Below are 17,663 nucleotides of genomic sequence, written 5' to 3'. Positions count from 1 at the left end.
GGTTATAGGCTATTTAATATCCCGTGAAAATATATAACGGGACCTTCATCCAGGAAAACTCCTTCACTTTGGCGAAGCTGCAAGCAAAAACTAATTGTCAATAAAGCATTGTGGACATAATCGAGATTCCCTGTCTAGTCGACATTTTACTTAATAAGAATTAAAGTTAGTATCAAGAGTGGTGTAGTTAATATCAAGTAGTAGAAGGGTATTCAATTTGCGGAGATAATAAACATTTACGGCTAACGTCTGTCCTAAAGCAGAAACAATGCTACCCATCATTTAAATTAATTATTGATTATTTTACAATCTGAACATCAAAATGGCGATCTGATCTGATCTCTCTTTGTTTTGTATCTGCTTTTATTACTTGACGTTGGCAAAATCACCGATAAATAAACGGAGGAAACTATTATAAAGGAGAAGAAATTAAAAAGGATTGCATGCCAATGTTCTATAACTTCACGTTAAAATATTTAGCCTCCAAAAGGTAATGGATGTAACAAATAGATAAACACAAATAGCTAAGAAAGATTAAATCAAAACAATCATAGTATCACTGCCTGATTATAAAAAACCTTTCCCTTATATCTTAATGTCTTCACACTAATCCTTATTTTCATATCTGTTGGTTGCGGGTTTAACTCCACAGATTCTGAAGATATTGATAATTGACACGAATTCCATTTGAAAATCTATTCAGAGTCTTGGCCATATTATCCCAGAATGGACAAATTATACAGGGCGAACTGCATGCTACCGCTCATAACCAATAAACGCGTTTAGCATAAATATATAATGCACAATTATTTGGCGCGTGATCCCATTGTCGTCCATATTTTATCTGTATCACCTTGCACGAGCATGTCGAGGCATTATGACCTATAGCACTAACTATATTACAGATAATTATCGTCAATTTAATGTAAAATGTGCGTGATCAGGCTAGTATAGTTCCTTTATGATGTAATTGAATATTGTTATGATTGACGTTTCCACATCCTTGAAACTGGGCTTTTATATTTAGTATTTAGGTCTCTTGATCAAGAATCCTCTTGAGTTCAGAGGTTATTACGAAAGAGGGATAATTAAGTATTATTGGATCCGATACTGAATGGAAGAGGAATTAATCATGGATTATGGAATCATACACTGAAGGAAACTATAGTCTAAGAGACAGGGCTTGTGAGACTTAAAATAATATGTGATTACCGGGGAGTCATTTGGAATTGAAAGCTCTAGTGGTCTATTTATTCCTAAAAGTTAAAGTCACATCTTATTGTCAGGTAATGCAGTTCTTTTTGAACTAAAGACGCGTAAACCAGCGCTTTTGACGATTCTGACTCCATAGCTGCTCCAATATGCTTTGAAATACTTACTTCAAAATCCTGCCAGCCTCTGGGTTCCTGTATATGTCGCATTTGTGCAAGGGTCTGGATGGGTCCCCAGCGATGAACTGACCAGTCCTCTCATAACGCTCGGTAGATTTGGAATTGGAGTACAGTGCTCACGAAATATCTGAAACAACGTAATTGAAGTATGTACATTTTTTTGGCTTGGTTATGTTCTTGTAAGGTAGTATAATTTTTCGTCATGGTTGTGTGTTTAGTCTGTGATGTTTAAGTAGTTTTACATTTGATAATTAGATAATGAAATCCATTTTTATGGAATTTATATTCAAAATCTTCTATAAAATTTGATTTATCGTCTATCTTACTAGAACTTGTAACTTTGACTTTTCGGACGACCAACACCTCTGTTCTCCTTGTGACGATGAAGGCAACAAAGTGTTCGAAACGTCGGAAGAAAATTATAATATAAAAGAGCAATAAAATCCCAAAATACTTTTATTTCAAAAACATAACCCATCAAATTATATTGCGTTTAGAAATCAATTAAGACATTTCAACATTGATCTCGATTGAGTTGAAATAAACAATTGTAATTATACAACATTAATTGAGTTTCGGAACGGAACACACATATTATATTGTTCGTTTTAGATTTATTATCACCATTATATCGCAACTAAGGTATATTTTTATGACGAACAGCTTCCCGCGTAGCCGTCAGATTCTGAAATAATTCTTACTTAAGCTACTACCACTGCAACCTGTAATTTAGCTATTAATCCAGCTTGATGGGCAACTGAAATCGTGTTCCTTTGAATGGCGTAACGTCCTGGGTTATCGTGGGAAATTAAACTATTCTTTTATAATGCAATATTACCATTGCTGTTTCAATAGTAGCCAATTCCTAAGACTTGTTTTTAAAGTTTCTTTTAAGATGACAACGACTCTTTTGAAGTTTTTTGTGCATGGAAGTATATACTTTTTTATAGTAGAGCAACTCAATGACCAAATAGATTACCTGATAGTAAACAATCCGACGCCATTAAACATTATCTATTGATAATTGATATGACCAGGTGACTCATTGATGGGTTGTCTGAATAATTTTGAGGTAGGGATAGGTATACTGGGATAACGGACGTCCATGGATGACCTCTAATCGTTGATGTCTCATCCTCTCTCAGTGGGCGTCGTGAGCCGAGGTTCGTAACCCGTTAGTAGGTTGCCCTCAACATGGTCACTTAATTTACAAGGGCTGCGAGCGCCTGAAGCGCTCATCCGAAAATCCGATTTGTTTGTAGAAGCTGACCTTTGTCAGGCTAATGTAAGTCATGTTAAAAAAAGGGTGACGGGGACCAATTTCCATCAGGTGAACCGCAGCCGACAAGCTATCATGTGAATTTTAAGGCAATAGGAAATTGCCTTTATTTAAGGTCTTTTCATCGTAACGACTTGAAAATATAAAAATTAGAGGTATATATTATAAAAATTATAAAAAATATATTATAAAAAAATATCTACGGAAAGAAACCGTAAAGAACGGTAGCAACTGCATAATTCTACTCAATAAAATTATCGATAATTGAAGCAAGTTTTTACTTTATTTCCCATTAAACCTTGCAATTAATGTCCAGATCAAATGATATACTAAAATACGCCTCTACATCGCACTTCTAATTGATTCAAACGTAAAATTATGTTACGACATCTGACTACCCGCTTTGAGTGTAGCGTGTTGAAATAATAGTTAACGATTAGGAAGCGGTCCCGTTGATGGAAACTGGGTTAGATTGTGCATTTTGGCTTAAATAATTGGATATTACATGAACAGGTACTCTTGTTTAATTTATGTTTGTCCTCATAGTATTATGTTTGGACAATATTGAGAATCTAGATATCACTTGTGTCTCCGACCACTTGAAGTGTATCTTTAGGATTATAAATAGCCTATACGATACGATGAAGAGATTTTGATATTGGGTCCACAAAAAATCCAAACCTTAAAATAAAAAGTACAGCTAAATTTTTGTTCCTTATTTTTATGATTGTTAACGTTACTTATTTTATATTTTATAATTGTTTTTTCCAACATATCAATGCATGCCGTGGCAACTAAAGGTAATGCATTTAAAATATTGTTAGTCGTTTATAAGGTTCAATTGTTTTAATGTAATTACCACTGTTTGTCCTTAAAATAAATAAATAAAATATATGTGTCCTTTTGTCAATTAAAATTGCATACATGACTTATATACCGCGAAACTTGACTGCCTCGGTGGCGCAGTAATTCGTACGTCGTATGAGTACGACTACGGCGCTGAGGTCCTGGGTTCGAATCTCGGGTCGACCCAAAATAATAGTAACTGGGTTTTCCATCTTAAAATTACTCGGCTTATCTCCGTTGAGATTGGTCGCCGTGGCCGAAATTCAGCTAGAAGGGTTTAATTCATTCATACCGCGAAAAGAGTTTTATGGACGCGATTAAATAATAACTGTCTTATTTGCCCTAAAACCATGTGAGTAGACACATCGCGTGTCAGTATAACCCAATACAATGTTAAAAACGTGTTCATCGTTAAAATCTGAGCCATTAATATTATTGAACAATGGTTTGGAATTTAGGCAGGCCATTATTTCATAATACGTAATGTAACATAACGCGTCAATCAATGTATTAAATTATCGAACAGTCTGGTAAATATTCAGCGCGAACGGTAAATCATTGATATTGCAAGTACTTGATGTAATTGAGGGTGGAGTGGCAGTGAGCGCGGTTAGCGACAGTTTTATTACGTTGGAACTTAATCAGATTGCCTTGGAGACGTTGTATTGTGTGTGCAGTGTGACTACCTTGCTGAGGTCTCTGGTTTGAATCCCGAGTCAGGCAGTTATATTGTTTTCTGCTCAGTATCAGCCTGGAGTCTGGAATTTGTGTCCGGTTGGTGATAGCCTCGCTATCATATTATGTAAAGGAATAAATACAAAAAGGGAGTGCATTATATACGTCTTTGACTACCCCTTTGGGGATAAAAGGCTTGGGGAAGTAAGTATGTGTGGTACCTAAGCTTACTAGCCGCACAAATATCACAAATGGGAACTTGTAGATGTTTGGATATTTGTTAGAATTGTTTACAAGACTGATGAGTAGGTAAATTTTACATAGAGATAGACCATGCTTCGGATTCAGTTCAGTCATATTTTTATTTTGGGAAATGACCTACCCGAACAAAGTTACGAACAGAGGCTAGTTACTTTATTCTTAAGACATTTGACATTCTTTTTAGAATGATGGGCTTATACTTGTTAAATAAAATGAAGTCGTGTTAAACATAAAAACAATGCTTTCAATAACCAATGTCAAGGGTAAAAAATTGACCTTGAATTACTATACAGGTGCTATTTCCGAATATAATACACAATGAAAATTGGTGTCTTGATTACAATCAAAAGTACAGTTGCCTTTGAGATGCAGAAATTGTAATACAATAGGATTTATTTTCGAAATGATTTTCGTAACTGCTTCAATTTCCACGTTTGTAAATTTTGTAACGCAATATCATCATAATAACCCAGAATTTGGTTACGCTATTCTAGTTATGAAAATGAAATAACAATTTTCGTTGTAATTTTTTAAAATTTTATTACGACAAATTAAATAATTTGGTTTACCAATCAGGTATGGTGAGTAACACATAATTTGAAGTATAAGAGGTGTTGGTAGCAGCTTCGCCCGCGTGAAAGCCTAAAACATCGTAGCAATAGGGTACACTCATTTTGTTCTTTACTATTATCAAATATTTACATAATATAAATTATAACACAGAAGGAATTATTAAAATTCGGTAAAAATCAACAAGTTATAAGTCTTTGAATTTCGGTGGAAGAGGTAATTAACAAGAAACAGAAAAGGGACGAAATACCCACATGTGCCGTCATCGGGAATTAAGACGCGTGCGAAAGAAAGAGATGAAGCGACATCCCCACATCGCGCCCACTTCTGCACATTACAATATTTTAAATATGAATTAAAATATTGTAATTAACCATTACATTTAGAATAATGTACAAAATCAAACATAGGCCGGTCCCTATTCACAGTGCCCTGCATGACGCCATCTATTTGATGGTGATAGGTTACAGTGGCGAAATCGGAAATTTTCGAAAGGGTACCCGGCACAACATATATCTACTATTACGATAGAGTAAGATTCCTGAAAAGGAATAAAGTACAAAAGAGTTTGAAAACAAATAGAGAGATAGACAAAGACTCTATTAAGTGTAGGGGAACGAGAGCGGGCGTAAAGTCCCACAAAAAGAATATATTATTAGGTACTAATAAGCATAAATGCGGTCTGTAAATCGTTCTAACAATTATTAGATTCTAGATAAATTCTTCATAGACGGAAGCCGGCAGTAATTGGGTTATACGGACCCTTCGCCACTAGTAGGATATATTTTATATCCGCCCTGATAGTGACCACCGAACACGAGGTGTTAGTTTTATTTTTTATTTTTTTACATAGATGGCGCTAGCGTCGTATAAATGGCGCTATAGATCGTTCTCATACTCTTTCAAAATTTTGCTGGTTCCGGTTGACCTTTCTTTTTTTAGGTTTCTCAGAAGTGGTGCATTAAAACTACCGCCCAGCCATCGTGGGGTTATATTGGGATCGCCATGCCTCTTACGACTCTTATCAATATTATCTGTCTACATTGATAGGTGGAGTCAAAATAACATTTTAGTACTTTACTATCAAACCAGATAAATTTTCGTGGACCATCGCTTATGAATTGTGGACTTCCAATTTTTGGTCATGCCAACGTAGACCCCCATCAAGCCTCCCATGGACCCCCGGGGTCCACCTGGACCACTTTGCGAATCAATGGTCTACGTGATCAAAGACAAATCCAAACCGCTTGCAATGGCGATCCACAGCAAATAAACCGAACGGCAGCACCGTCGTAATTTGTTGACACGATCGACCGAAATGTGGTTATACAGAATGTATTGCCGCGATAAATATTAGATACATAATAAAGCGTGAGTCATTAATACAATAATTTGTGCAATAACGTGCCGGTAGCTGCTTTTTACATTAGAACGTAGTATAGTTTTTGTAGTTTTGTATTAAGGACGTGGCATCTAAGTAAAAGTTGATGTCTCTCCTATTATAGAGTCCATCTGCGAAGCACCGCTGTTACTAGGCTTGTTATATGAGCTGTTACTAGGTCCAACATGTAAGCAGTCTATGTTTAAGTCAGTAGTTAAAGCACGCAAAGCCGTTGGTCCTTCTGATCTCTCTACGGTCATGTTGGATTGCCGTCTAATCGGACTATGAGTGAAAGAACAGAGAGTGAACGTGTGTTGCGCACACACTTGTACACTAATATATCTCCTGCGTACTTAGCTGATCTCTATTAACATTCGGAGAGTGTATGGCGCACACACTTGTGCATTATAATCTCCTGCGTACCCGGTTGATCTCCGTTAAGATGGCCGTCGTGGCCAAAATTCGATTAAGAAGATCAGGTCAGCCTCTAGTCATCTAGTAAACTTACAGTTGCTTAACCGAGCACCAGACCCTTTGTCAAATCTGTAGTGTTTTTATGATTTTTTACTGCAAGCTTGTGTCTCCAGAAAACATTGCAGCCAGTGTACTTAATTACACACAAGACATAACATCAATGTAATTATGACGATGTACTCTTGTGCTTTGTTTATTAGGTCAATTCCTTCATATGGCCACTGTTTATTAACAGTATTTCCGGGTAATGTATATCTCATTATTAAAAATATATTTTTCACTCTTCTACATATATTGAATACGTATAAACGATTCCTAAGTTTATATACAAGGAAATTGACTTAAGAGGTCAAGGTTCAGGATGGGTTAATGTCACATGTAACAAACCTTCTGCTGCCCTTTCGATTATTGTGAGTTCCGCAAAGGTAGAGCCGGATGTGAATATTCTATGCATTATGCAACTGGGGTCGGCAGGGTGTAGTCTTTCTTATTCACAGTGAGAAGTTATAGAATGATTTTGTTTTAGAAGGTTATTAGTATAGTTTTGTGTCCATACATGAGGTTTTCTATTTTAGAGGTAAGGTTATCTTCAGATAGTACTGATACGACGTGGAAAGCGACTCAGATATTTTTTAAAATTTCTGTAATTCATCGTCTCTCGTCTGAGATATAATTATATATATATATTATACAATTCTTGATACTTTGACATTTTTGGAAGAAAAATAATTAGAATTAAAGAGTTCTTGGTAGAGAAACTATCAAACATAATACTAGCGCGGCATTGGCTAGATCTTTCATATGTCTATTAGATTAAGATTTTAAGACTACTATCATGAGTAAATCATTCCTAAAACACTCTTTAGAGAGATCTCTCGGCTTATTTTTTTTATTATGATTATTTTTCAAAGACGATACCAGAGTTATTATAAATAAAACCATTATTTCTACAAATATATTTATATTACAGCACAGGTATTGAACCACGACTTATCGTTTTATAAACTCAAAACTCACTGCACCACGTCGGCTTTCATTGCATAGAATGGCAAACTCGATTTATCTGTTTAAGTTTTTATAACATCTTTGATGTGTCCACAAGCCGGTGAATGTAATTGAAATGACGGAAGCATTCTATGGTGTTTTATGGGACTAGTTTATTGATTACTGACTTATGGAATTAACACAAGATGGTAAAAACTACAGAATAATATTAAAAAATTCTTTAGAGTTTGTCCTTACTTATTTTTAGTCCACAGCATTGACTTATAATACGACTATGATGTATCAAAAGAGTACTTGACTAATTTTTATTTATTAATTTTATAAAATATGTATGTCATATAAATTCTAAAACAGAAGAAATCATTGAAATCTCGTGAAAAATATACAAGTTTCAAACCATTAAAATTAGGGAGTAGGGGTGAGTGTCAAAAATCACAAAAGCGGCGAAATACTTACATGTGACGTCATCGGGAATTTTAATGCGCGCGAAAGAGAGATGGAGCGATATCCCCACTTCGCACCCACTCTTGCACATAGCAATATTTGAAATATGAAATTTCTCAAATATTGCTATGTGCAGCATTTCTTATCAAATTTTGTTACATAATATCAAACATCGTCAAACACCTTATAAGGTCGCACCATTCTAATTATATTCAAATCCTGGTCAACTTTGTCAAATATTTTACCCATCATAATATGTAGAGCGTCAACTGGTCAGTTTGGCAACAAAAAACTATAAATAAAACAATTTAAGATAGTACTAAAATTAAAATTGCAGATGTGCGAGGTCATTCTGGTATCACGTGATCAGGACCAAGTCTTTGCGTAACTCTGCCACCTGTCCGAGATCTACTGTTTTATGTAATAGTTGTATTTTAGGCATATGTAACTATTAATAGATAATCAATAGACCAGGTCTGCGGTAGGCGAAGACCATTCTGAGAAGGTACCGTTAGTCCATGAAGCCAAGCAGTAATGGCAAAGCATTGATGTGTTCTAATTTCAAAAATGTTGTAGGCAATTTACATACTGGATACTGTAAATTATTTATGTATGCAAATATTTAGTATTTTGAATTTCGAAAATGGCTTCAACTAGACTCAAAGTTCTAAAAGCATTGGCATTATTGTAAGAAATTTATCAAGTACCTAATTCTAATATTCATTGTGAGTAATCCGGTATAAAAGACTAAATTTCTACTGAATAATACGTGGTACTTTTTTCTAGAAAGTAAAGACTCTTAATAGTGTTAAAAGGAATAAAACGCTTATTCAGGCAACGATTTCTTTTTAAATTGTGGGTAGCTGTTATATGTTCACATGGCACATGGAGCAACACAATCGTTTCTATACGAATAAGGTCCGTATGAAGATGAAAAAGTTTCGCCAACGGACTTGACTAATAAATCAGTCCCGCCAAAAATATAACAATCGGTCTATAGATCCAAATTCAAAACAATGAGATGCTCTAGTTAATTTGAAACAAAATCATACAGCGAGAGGCGATTCATGTTACTCGAAAGGTTCTTCAAGGTCGGACAACTTTGTTTATGTAATTATTGGTTTAGTATTAGGGAGGATGCAGACATTAAATTATTTTTTCGATTTTCTCGCGGTTTTTATATTTTAATTTTTTTCCCGACGTTTCGAAGACTTTGCAGCCTTCATGGTCACGGGGCGGACAAGGATGTAGACCTTATGTTCCTTTGTACCAGGTTTTGCTCGAGGCGCTGTTCATTTTTAAAAAATAGGGTAGGTATGTAGGTTTTGGTACATTCTTCATCTTAAGGTTAAAAAAATTTGGTATATAAGTTTTGTTTATGATTTAATTATATCATATTCGTTCTTCATGGGGTATATATGCGATAAATGTTTTTAAGGGAACTACTTAATACTAATTGTGACACTAACCACTCAAAATAAACATCTTATTCCAAGCAACAAATTAAATACACTCGCGTCTTTTTATCCCCGAAGAGTAGGCAGAGCGCAACTGGTACACTTTCCACCTTGTCATATTTCGTCCCATGATGTTATAGGGCGCGAGGCTATTGCCATATCTGGCACAAATTCCAGACTCCAATCTAATACTGAGTAGAAAAACCCAATATCACTGGCCGACCCGGAAATCGAACCCGAGACCTCTACACTTCACTCGTAATAGAACTAAGACATTAAGGCAGTCGAGCATAAACTATAACCGTAACTACATACATAAAGAAGTATTAACTGGTATGTAATTGTGTGAGAAAATGTTTTTACAAGTCGATATGTATAAATTGCTTCATGCTATTAAACGGGTACTCTGTTTATGAGCTAGTACCTTGTATGTTTGTATATGTTGAGGTATGGATGGTTGCTGGTTGCCTCATTAGATTAGTCTAGTCAGAGGCTATTGTGTGGTTCATAAATAATTCAGCACTATCTGGTAATATGAACTTATTGCAGGTAACAAAATAGGGTTTCACTGCTCTAATAAAACATTATAATCTGTACAGAAAACTTGAAAATAATTCAAAACAGGGATGTTTTATATCTTGATATCTTGTTGATGTCACTCTGTACCGCTCTCAAGTGCGATATAATTTGAGACGCTGTCAAATGAAGGTGAGCATCTTAGGATAGCCGCTATTTAATAAACCTATATTAACATGACCTTAAATGATATTTCAAGTCACTGTGTGACGGATTTTGACAGGTTACTTTGTTAACGTAACAGCGCCGACTCAGCTGAGGTCAAGATGTTAAATAATAGTTTAACTTAAGTTTATGAAATAGTTGAAAATATCAAAGTCTACTTGAAATTTAGTCAAAGATGAGGTTAATTAATTCAGCCCAAAGTTCCTAATATTTGATCTGACAGGTTCGGTAACGAGCGAAAAACTCCCTGGAAACAATATCCCATTTTCTCAATGAATATCTGTTTTGGCCTGACTTGAGACCCAGAACCTAATATGGGACTAAATCCCTCCTCAAAATCCACCAATTTATTCAAATATCGAGTCAAAACCCACTCTATTAATGTACAACGCAAGCGCAATCGTGAGGCATAGTTAACAAGTAATAAAAAGCAATTTAATTGTCGGTCGCGCGCCGTGTTACGCTAGCAGGCAAATATCAAGTGAACGAGAAACGTAATAAGTAATGTGTAAGTGTGTGTAAGTCGATGTAAATATTTAAGCGTACACCAGTGTGTAAAAATTAGCGTTTTTCTGGAATGTTAGTTTTAATCTCAATGCTAAAAAATGTAAATCTGACAACTGAACCCCCCAACTTAAAGTAACAGATTAGTTTTGGCGATACTTGCACTAGATTGAGATCAATTTTTAGAACCGCCATCATCAACCTCTTCAGCCACATAAGTCCACTGCTAGACATAGGCCTCCTCCAAAGATTTCCAGACGGACCTTTTGAAAGCGACCTGATCCAAATCAAACCGTAATAGTAACAAATGGGATAGTGTCCACCTACAGATAAAGCTTTTTTTATATGCTATCTGGGCAGATACAGAATCATACCACCAGCAATACTAGTAAAATTATAATCGTCATCCATCGTATATTGTAAACTGATCGTAGCCTCTTTCCTAACGTGAAGTAATTAAAAAATAGTCGCTGAAGGTCGGCAAAATTTAAACATAGTAACCCAGTTTATAACGTTACGTACCGAATTGCAAAATTTCGATGATTAAATACGACTTAAGCTGGCATTGATCTGAATAGAGCAAATAATAAAAATGTAGAAGAAAATACAGCAGTCGATATCGTTGGCCGACAATTATGAGACCTTGCCGTTGAATGGATATTGTGGTACCGTTAAAGAAACGGATCCAATAATGTTACAAAAACTAGTAAGAACTGTACCAAGGTAAACATACTTAGGTTTGTGTATGTAGAATAAATTAAACATAGTCGTTAAAGGTGATAAAACATTAGCAAATAGTTACCGAGTTAAATGTGAAGTGTTGTTTTAAGCTTAGTTAATTTATATACAATAAAATGTTTTTATTTGGTAGGCAAAATCCATTTGTTTGTACATTTATAAAATTTGTTGTAACTGTTGTCAAAAAGCGGCGATGGTCTAGTTGGATGTGGAACCGACTGCCGAGACGAATGTCTGTAGGTTCAAATCCCAAGGGCACACAACTCTAACTTTTCTAAAATGATGTGTATATTCCATGTGAATTATCGCTCTCTTTCGGTACTAGAAAACATCGTGAGGAAACCTGTACACCTGAAAGGTTCTCAAAAGGAATTTTGAGGGTGTGTGAAGTCTACCAATCCACACTAGGCCAGCGTGGTGGACTAAGGCGTAATCTCTTTCAGTAGTAGTGGAGGTCCTTGCCCAGAAGTGGGACAGTATATAATACAAAGCTGATATTATATTATATAACTGTTGTCTATCTTATTTATGTTTATTTTAATATTCGATCTTGCAAATGAATAATATTTTCTACGGCTTCTCTTAGCAATGATCGTAGTTTCACTTCATTATCAATAACGATCTATTTCTTATAACCGATTTTCATTTGATTGCATAGAATTATGTAGTCGTAATATGAAAACAGTGCATCAAGCAATACGAATTACAGTCAACAACAATTTAGTTTTCATCGGTCTATTATTTAGGTTCATTATTAATTGCGTTTTGAAAATAATAGAGCAATACGTTTGCTTATATATTTCAATAAACATCGATTTATAGACAAAAACATCTAATACTTGTTCAATATCAATATGGCGTGATCAATATTAGCATCCAATTGGTGAATAACGGCATTATTGGCTTGATAGAGACGTCTATTGAGTAGAAACACTCGTAAAACCTGTTGGAACCGCGAGGAAGTTGGAGCGGACATTTGCAATAAAATATAATCGTTCATCCTTGCATGGGGCGGAGTAACGGTCACTTGTGACGGCATATGCATCATAGCGATTGTGATCTTTGGTTTTGTATCCTATCTTTATATGATTAAAGTTTTTTTTTTCATTATCTAAATTGCTCATTAATCTCAAAAGATTTATGAGCAATTTTGATAATAAAAAGATTATTTTTATTAACAAAATAAAAAAACTCTTTTCTACAGATAGAAAAGTTTATTTTTGTATATAGTAAATAAAGGAATCTATTTGATAGTCTTTATAATTTTAGGCTTAGCAGGGCCCTTATTCTCTATCCCGCACGTTATTTTAACAGTGCGTAACAAGCACGTAACACAACGCATCATGTTTAGGTCTATAGAAATTTGACTTACAGAATACCATTCCACGCACATTTCTCGAAGATAACATGACACGGCCGCGTTACGCGTTTATACTATCATACAGAATAAGGGCCCAGGTTTAACGACAAAAGTTAGGATTTTTTTTTTCAAACATTATTCCATATTCAAAACGCAGGAACTTCAGTCAAACTAGTTAATTCATTTCTTAATTAAGACATAAATAAACTTCGTCTTTTGATTTATGCCAAGTGGGTTATGCAGTTCTTTCTGAAAGATTTATTGTGTACAATTATAACTTTTCACCGGCACGCCAACACAATATCAATATTTATATAACGTCATGCTGCAACGTGTTAAATCGGTCGATTACCAAAAACAATTCCACACCGGAACTTATATCGTGAATCAAATTATAAATTGTAATAAAATTTGTCACGTAACGGACTTGAATCGACCAGTTTGGGAAAGATAAAGTTTAAATATGTGATATAATTACTTTGTTACGTAACCTAACGGTTCACTTTATTCATGACGTCACATTAGTTGGCTATGACAGCTGTCAAAGTGACAGCATTGTCAGTTTGGCAGCGATTGCGCAACGCCGCAGTGCAACGTAAAGGGAGATAATTATCTGAATGGAGGCCGAGTGGTAAAAATAGTGTGCTATGTTTAAAACTGCTCTCAATGTGGGGGTGCCGCAAATGTCTTATGCTTTCTTTGCATTTCTATAATGATTGTATCTCAGAGTAAAAAAAAAATACTAATATAATTGGATGGATCATAATGAGAAAAATTATTTATTTATTAGTCTTCATACGTATATGGGCGAAGGAAACCTGCATCATACAGCTTTAAAAACAACAGTAAAATAAATGCAGGCTGTACATCATAAAGATCTTGATACGAGGAAACGAAATGGCATAACTACGAGCGCATTACTAAATTTGGAACGAATCTCTTTTGTTTATAGTTGCCAAATGGTGAGCATTTTAACTCGAATGGAGTTTTTATGAAGTTGGTTCCTTTTGTATCTGGTTGTGCAACACTGCCACAGTTAATAAATATGTAACGATAAAATGAAACTGTACTTGGTCCTTTTGTTGAGAGCCTCATTGGCGCAGCGTATAATGAGTTGGCTGTAAAACAAGCCAGGAGTTTGGGCACAAATTCCAGACCCGGGATTCGAATCCAGGACCAATGCGGCCGTAACGCGCAGTACAACTACACCACCGAGGCAGTCCTTTGATCGATCTGGAATCTTATCGAGACAGAATCCCTAATCCCTGATAGGCATAACACAAGATTTCTAATCACACAGATATCACATACAAACGTTTTAGCATCTCAATTGTATATTTTCTAACATTCTATTCCATTTAATTCTGAGCATTGTTTGAGACATTTCTATTCATATAAACACAAAGAACTAACCTGCACACATTGCTTTCAACGTAATGGGATTTTCTCCAAGTGATTTACGTTTAAAAGCAAGTGCAGTATGCAAATAGGTTTCATACAACGTGTTATTACCATGCTGAATATGTAAGCTGTGTCGTCATTCAGCAATTCTTGTTTGGCAAGGCAGATTTCAATTGTTTACGTACATCTCGAAATGTCTGCGAATGTGCTAGAAACCGGAATGCGTGGACATCAAAACGTGCTGATGTTTCGAAATTAATTAAATTGGTGTTGTTTATATGTGTTTAAACTTGTTCCATTGGCGATAGGCTTGCTTGTATATCATTGGGCGGAGACGCTATTTAAATGCACTTTAATAGTTACGACGACGAATAGACGTAAGCTTACGTTAGAAATGAAATACTTCGCTAATAGATAAAATTTATATGTATAAGTATCGAATTTTTTTATTTCGTTATTTAAAATCAAATAGCTTAACTTACTCACCAAGTATATGCAATAACGTCTATGGTCTAAAGTTATACTCATTTGTTTTTTATTGTACTGCAATGACAGTAAGACATTTAGATAAAGGTAATTTGACATTCAACGTATAATGTATTAACTGATAATAAATATTTATTAACTCAAACGGTAAATACTAAATCAATCGTAATAATTCCAAAACAAACATTCAAATAAACAGCCAACTTCGTTATGACTAACTGTCCTCAGTCAGACATAAAGCAGCTAATGATCAGACAAAGAAGATGCTAAACACCCAGTAAAGTCTAGGGAGAAAATAGCAAGTCCTGATGTGGCAGTGCGTGGGCGTCCCGTGGGTGAACCGGCCCGGGTCAAGTACACTGTTTACCGCCTGTTCGTGTCGCAAACGCGGAAGATCAATATATACTTGCCCTAATTAATAATTGTCATAAAGCCTTTATTCTCTTCATTGAAACACTAGACTATGAGTATTTTAATCCAATGTTTACGTTAAATAATTGAAACATAAAAAAAGGTTGGAATACATTCCTTTTTCAAAATTCAAACATGGTATGAGTAAGCCGAAGTACTGGCCAGACAGAAAATTGGCCGCGCACACCGCATTTCGATTATATAAAAAAAGAAAAAAAGTCAATACAAACTCACCAATCTCCCCCTCATTGTTGTTACTCGACGATACAGACGCATTCATTTCCGTATAATGTATTGAACACCGTTTCTTTATGGACACATCACTTACACACACATTATGTTCGTGAAACTAGTTAAGTCATCGTATTCTTACGAAATGCGCATTCCTATGCCCATCAGATACCATCATAACTTAAATTGTTTTTTAAGTGATTATACAGCTCGGTCTGTGGAATCATGTATTCTTTTATGAAAGTAATTATGGATTTTGTTTCTCAGATATATCTACTTTGAACTTACAACGGCATTTGAAACTATTATTAATTATTGTCATAATTGCCATAGAAACTTAGTCGAGTAAATAGCAATAATTGCTATTGTAAGAATTTACAAATGAAAGTTTAAACAAATATATGAATTAAAATGAATTTTGGTTCAAGGCAAATTCAAATTAGAAACACTAAATAAAAAAACAAAGATTTGCCAATTGCGAAAATAGTAGAATTGGACGTCGTGGCCGAGGGTAATGGAAACTAGACAGAATGCACAGTGATTGTGTTATCACATTTCAGTGTTGCAAATTGATTGCGAATTGAGTACTTTTTTTCTTCGAAAATTACAATCCGTACGATATGATAATAAAAAACTTGGCATTTAACTTATTTTTTAAGACCTTTCAACATTAAAAGTTATTAAGAAATCAAGGTTAAGATAGGTTTGATATTTGCAAAATCTACAGGAAAAAATCAACAAAAATCTTGTAATTCCAAGTAATAATAGACACAATTTTTATACCGAAATAGAAACAAACGTACAGATTATAAAAATTCCAACGTATTAATGCAAACATTCATAAAATGTTATATTAATACCAACAAAATAACTGTTAAAACAACACGCATTTCTAAATAAACTCATTCAATACTCGCGTGAAACACCAACATGAAAACGTAAACCACATTATGATTTGTTTTTGGTTTTGTGAACACAACTTGCATGGTTATTATTGAAAGATTTACTGAGGCTAAAACGCCTTTAAATACGGCTTACGGTACACATTTAGTAGTACAGTCTAAAGAGGATGACTAACAAAATGCCAACGCAATCAATGTATCTGAATAAGCGAAAGTGCTTTTGCAAAACAAAAGTTTTGATGACTAATTGCCGTTAGCTAATTGTCAAGAATGTTGTGATACTGCAACTATCTTCCTTTCTAAACGTGCTGTGTTGGTTCTTGGCAAAAATATCAAAGCAGCCATTGCATGAAGATTGTCTTTGTAAATTGTAAATTTAATTACTACTGGAAGACAGTAAACAAATTTATAGTCACGACTCCGGTAAAGCACTCACGAATTGACAAATACTACATGAAAACTGATGAAACTGATACAATTTCTAATAAAACTAATAATAGAACCAAAGTTGGACATTAAGCATGATGTAGCGGTAAACAAGATGAACTAGAATGGCCGGTCCGATACACCGTTAGTGTCTGACAAACATAATAATTAACGGATTAATCTCGTACCAACAATGGAGGAATCGTGACACGTGAACGAGTTACGGACGAAGCCGAAGTAACTAAAGTCGGTAATGGTAAATGCAGAACAGCGTGCATTTGTCAACGGAATTTGATTATGTAAAAATATTCAGCGAAAGTGTATTGATAAATTGTGGGTCGATTGATTATTAGAATCGGATTTTCTGTGTTTTGATTCGAGGCGGCTGTTTTGTGGTTTTGTTAAGAAATAGCGTTTGAACTAGTTACTTTGTTGGTTTGATCCAGTGAATGAAATAAAATCTCAAGCATATTCAGGATGTTGCAAACGATTTTATATTAGCACTTTAATGTAAATACCGTAAACCCTATAAAAGATGACAGCAGAAAAGTGACTCTACCAGTAATATGAGCGCAAGACTGCTGACCGTAAAGATTTATGTCTCAGCATCAGATTAGGCTTTCCACGTTGTCACCATGATTGCCGTGACTAGTGGCATGTGGAAGTGAAATTACTGGCCA

At 34.9% G+C, this 17,663-nt stretch overlaps 1 protein-coding gene across 5 annotated transcripts in view; it reads right to left on the bottom strand.

Annotated features, from left to right (window-relative positions):
• Window positions 1-17,663, bottom strand: part of LOC115444450 — a 365,866-nt gene that overhangs the window by 6,259 nt on the left and 341,944 nt on the right. The window lies entirely within an intron of this gene.

This window comes from Manduca sexta, chromosome 6 (genome assembly GCF_014839805.1).
Source record: "Manduca sexta isolate Smith_Timp_Sample1 chromosome 6, JHU_Msex_v1.0, whole genome shotgun sequence".
Classification (NCBI taxonomy): Eukaryota; Metazoa; Arthropoda; class Insecta; order Lepidoptera; family Sphingidae; genus Manduca; species Manduca sexta.
This window is presented reverse-complemented; position numbering and strand designations above follow the sequence as displayed.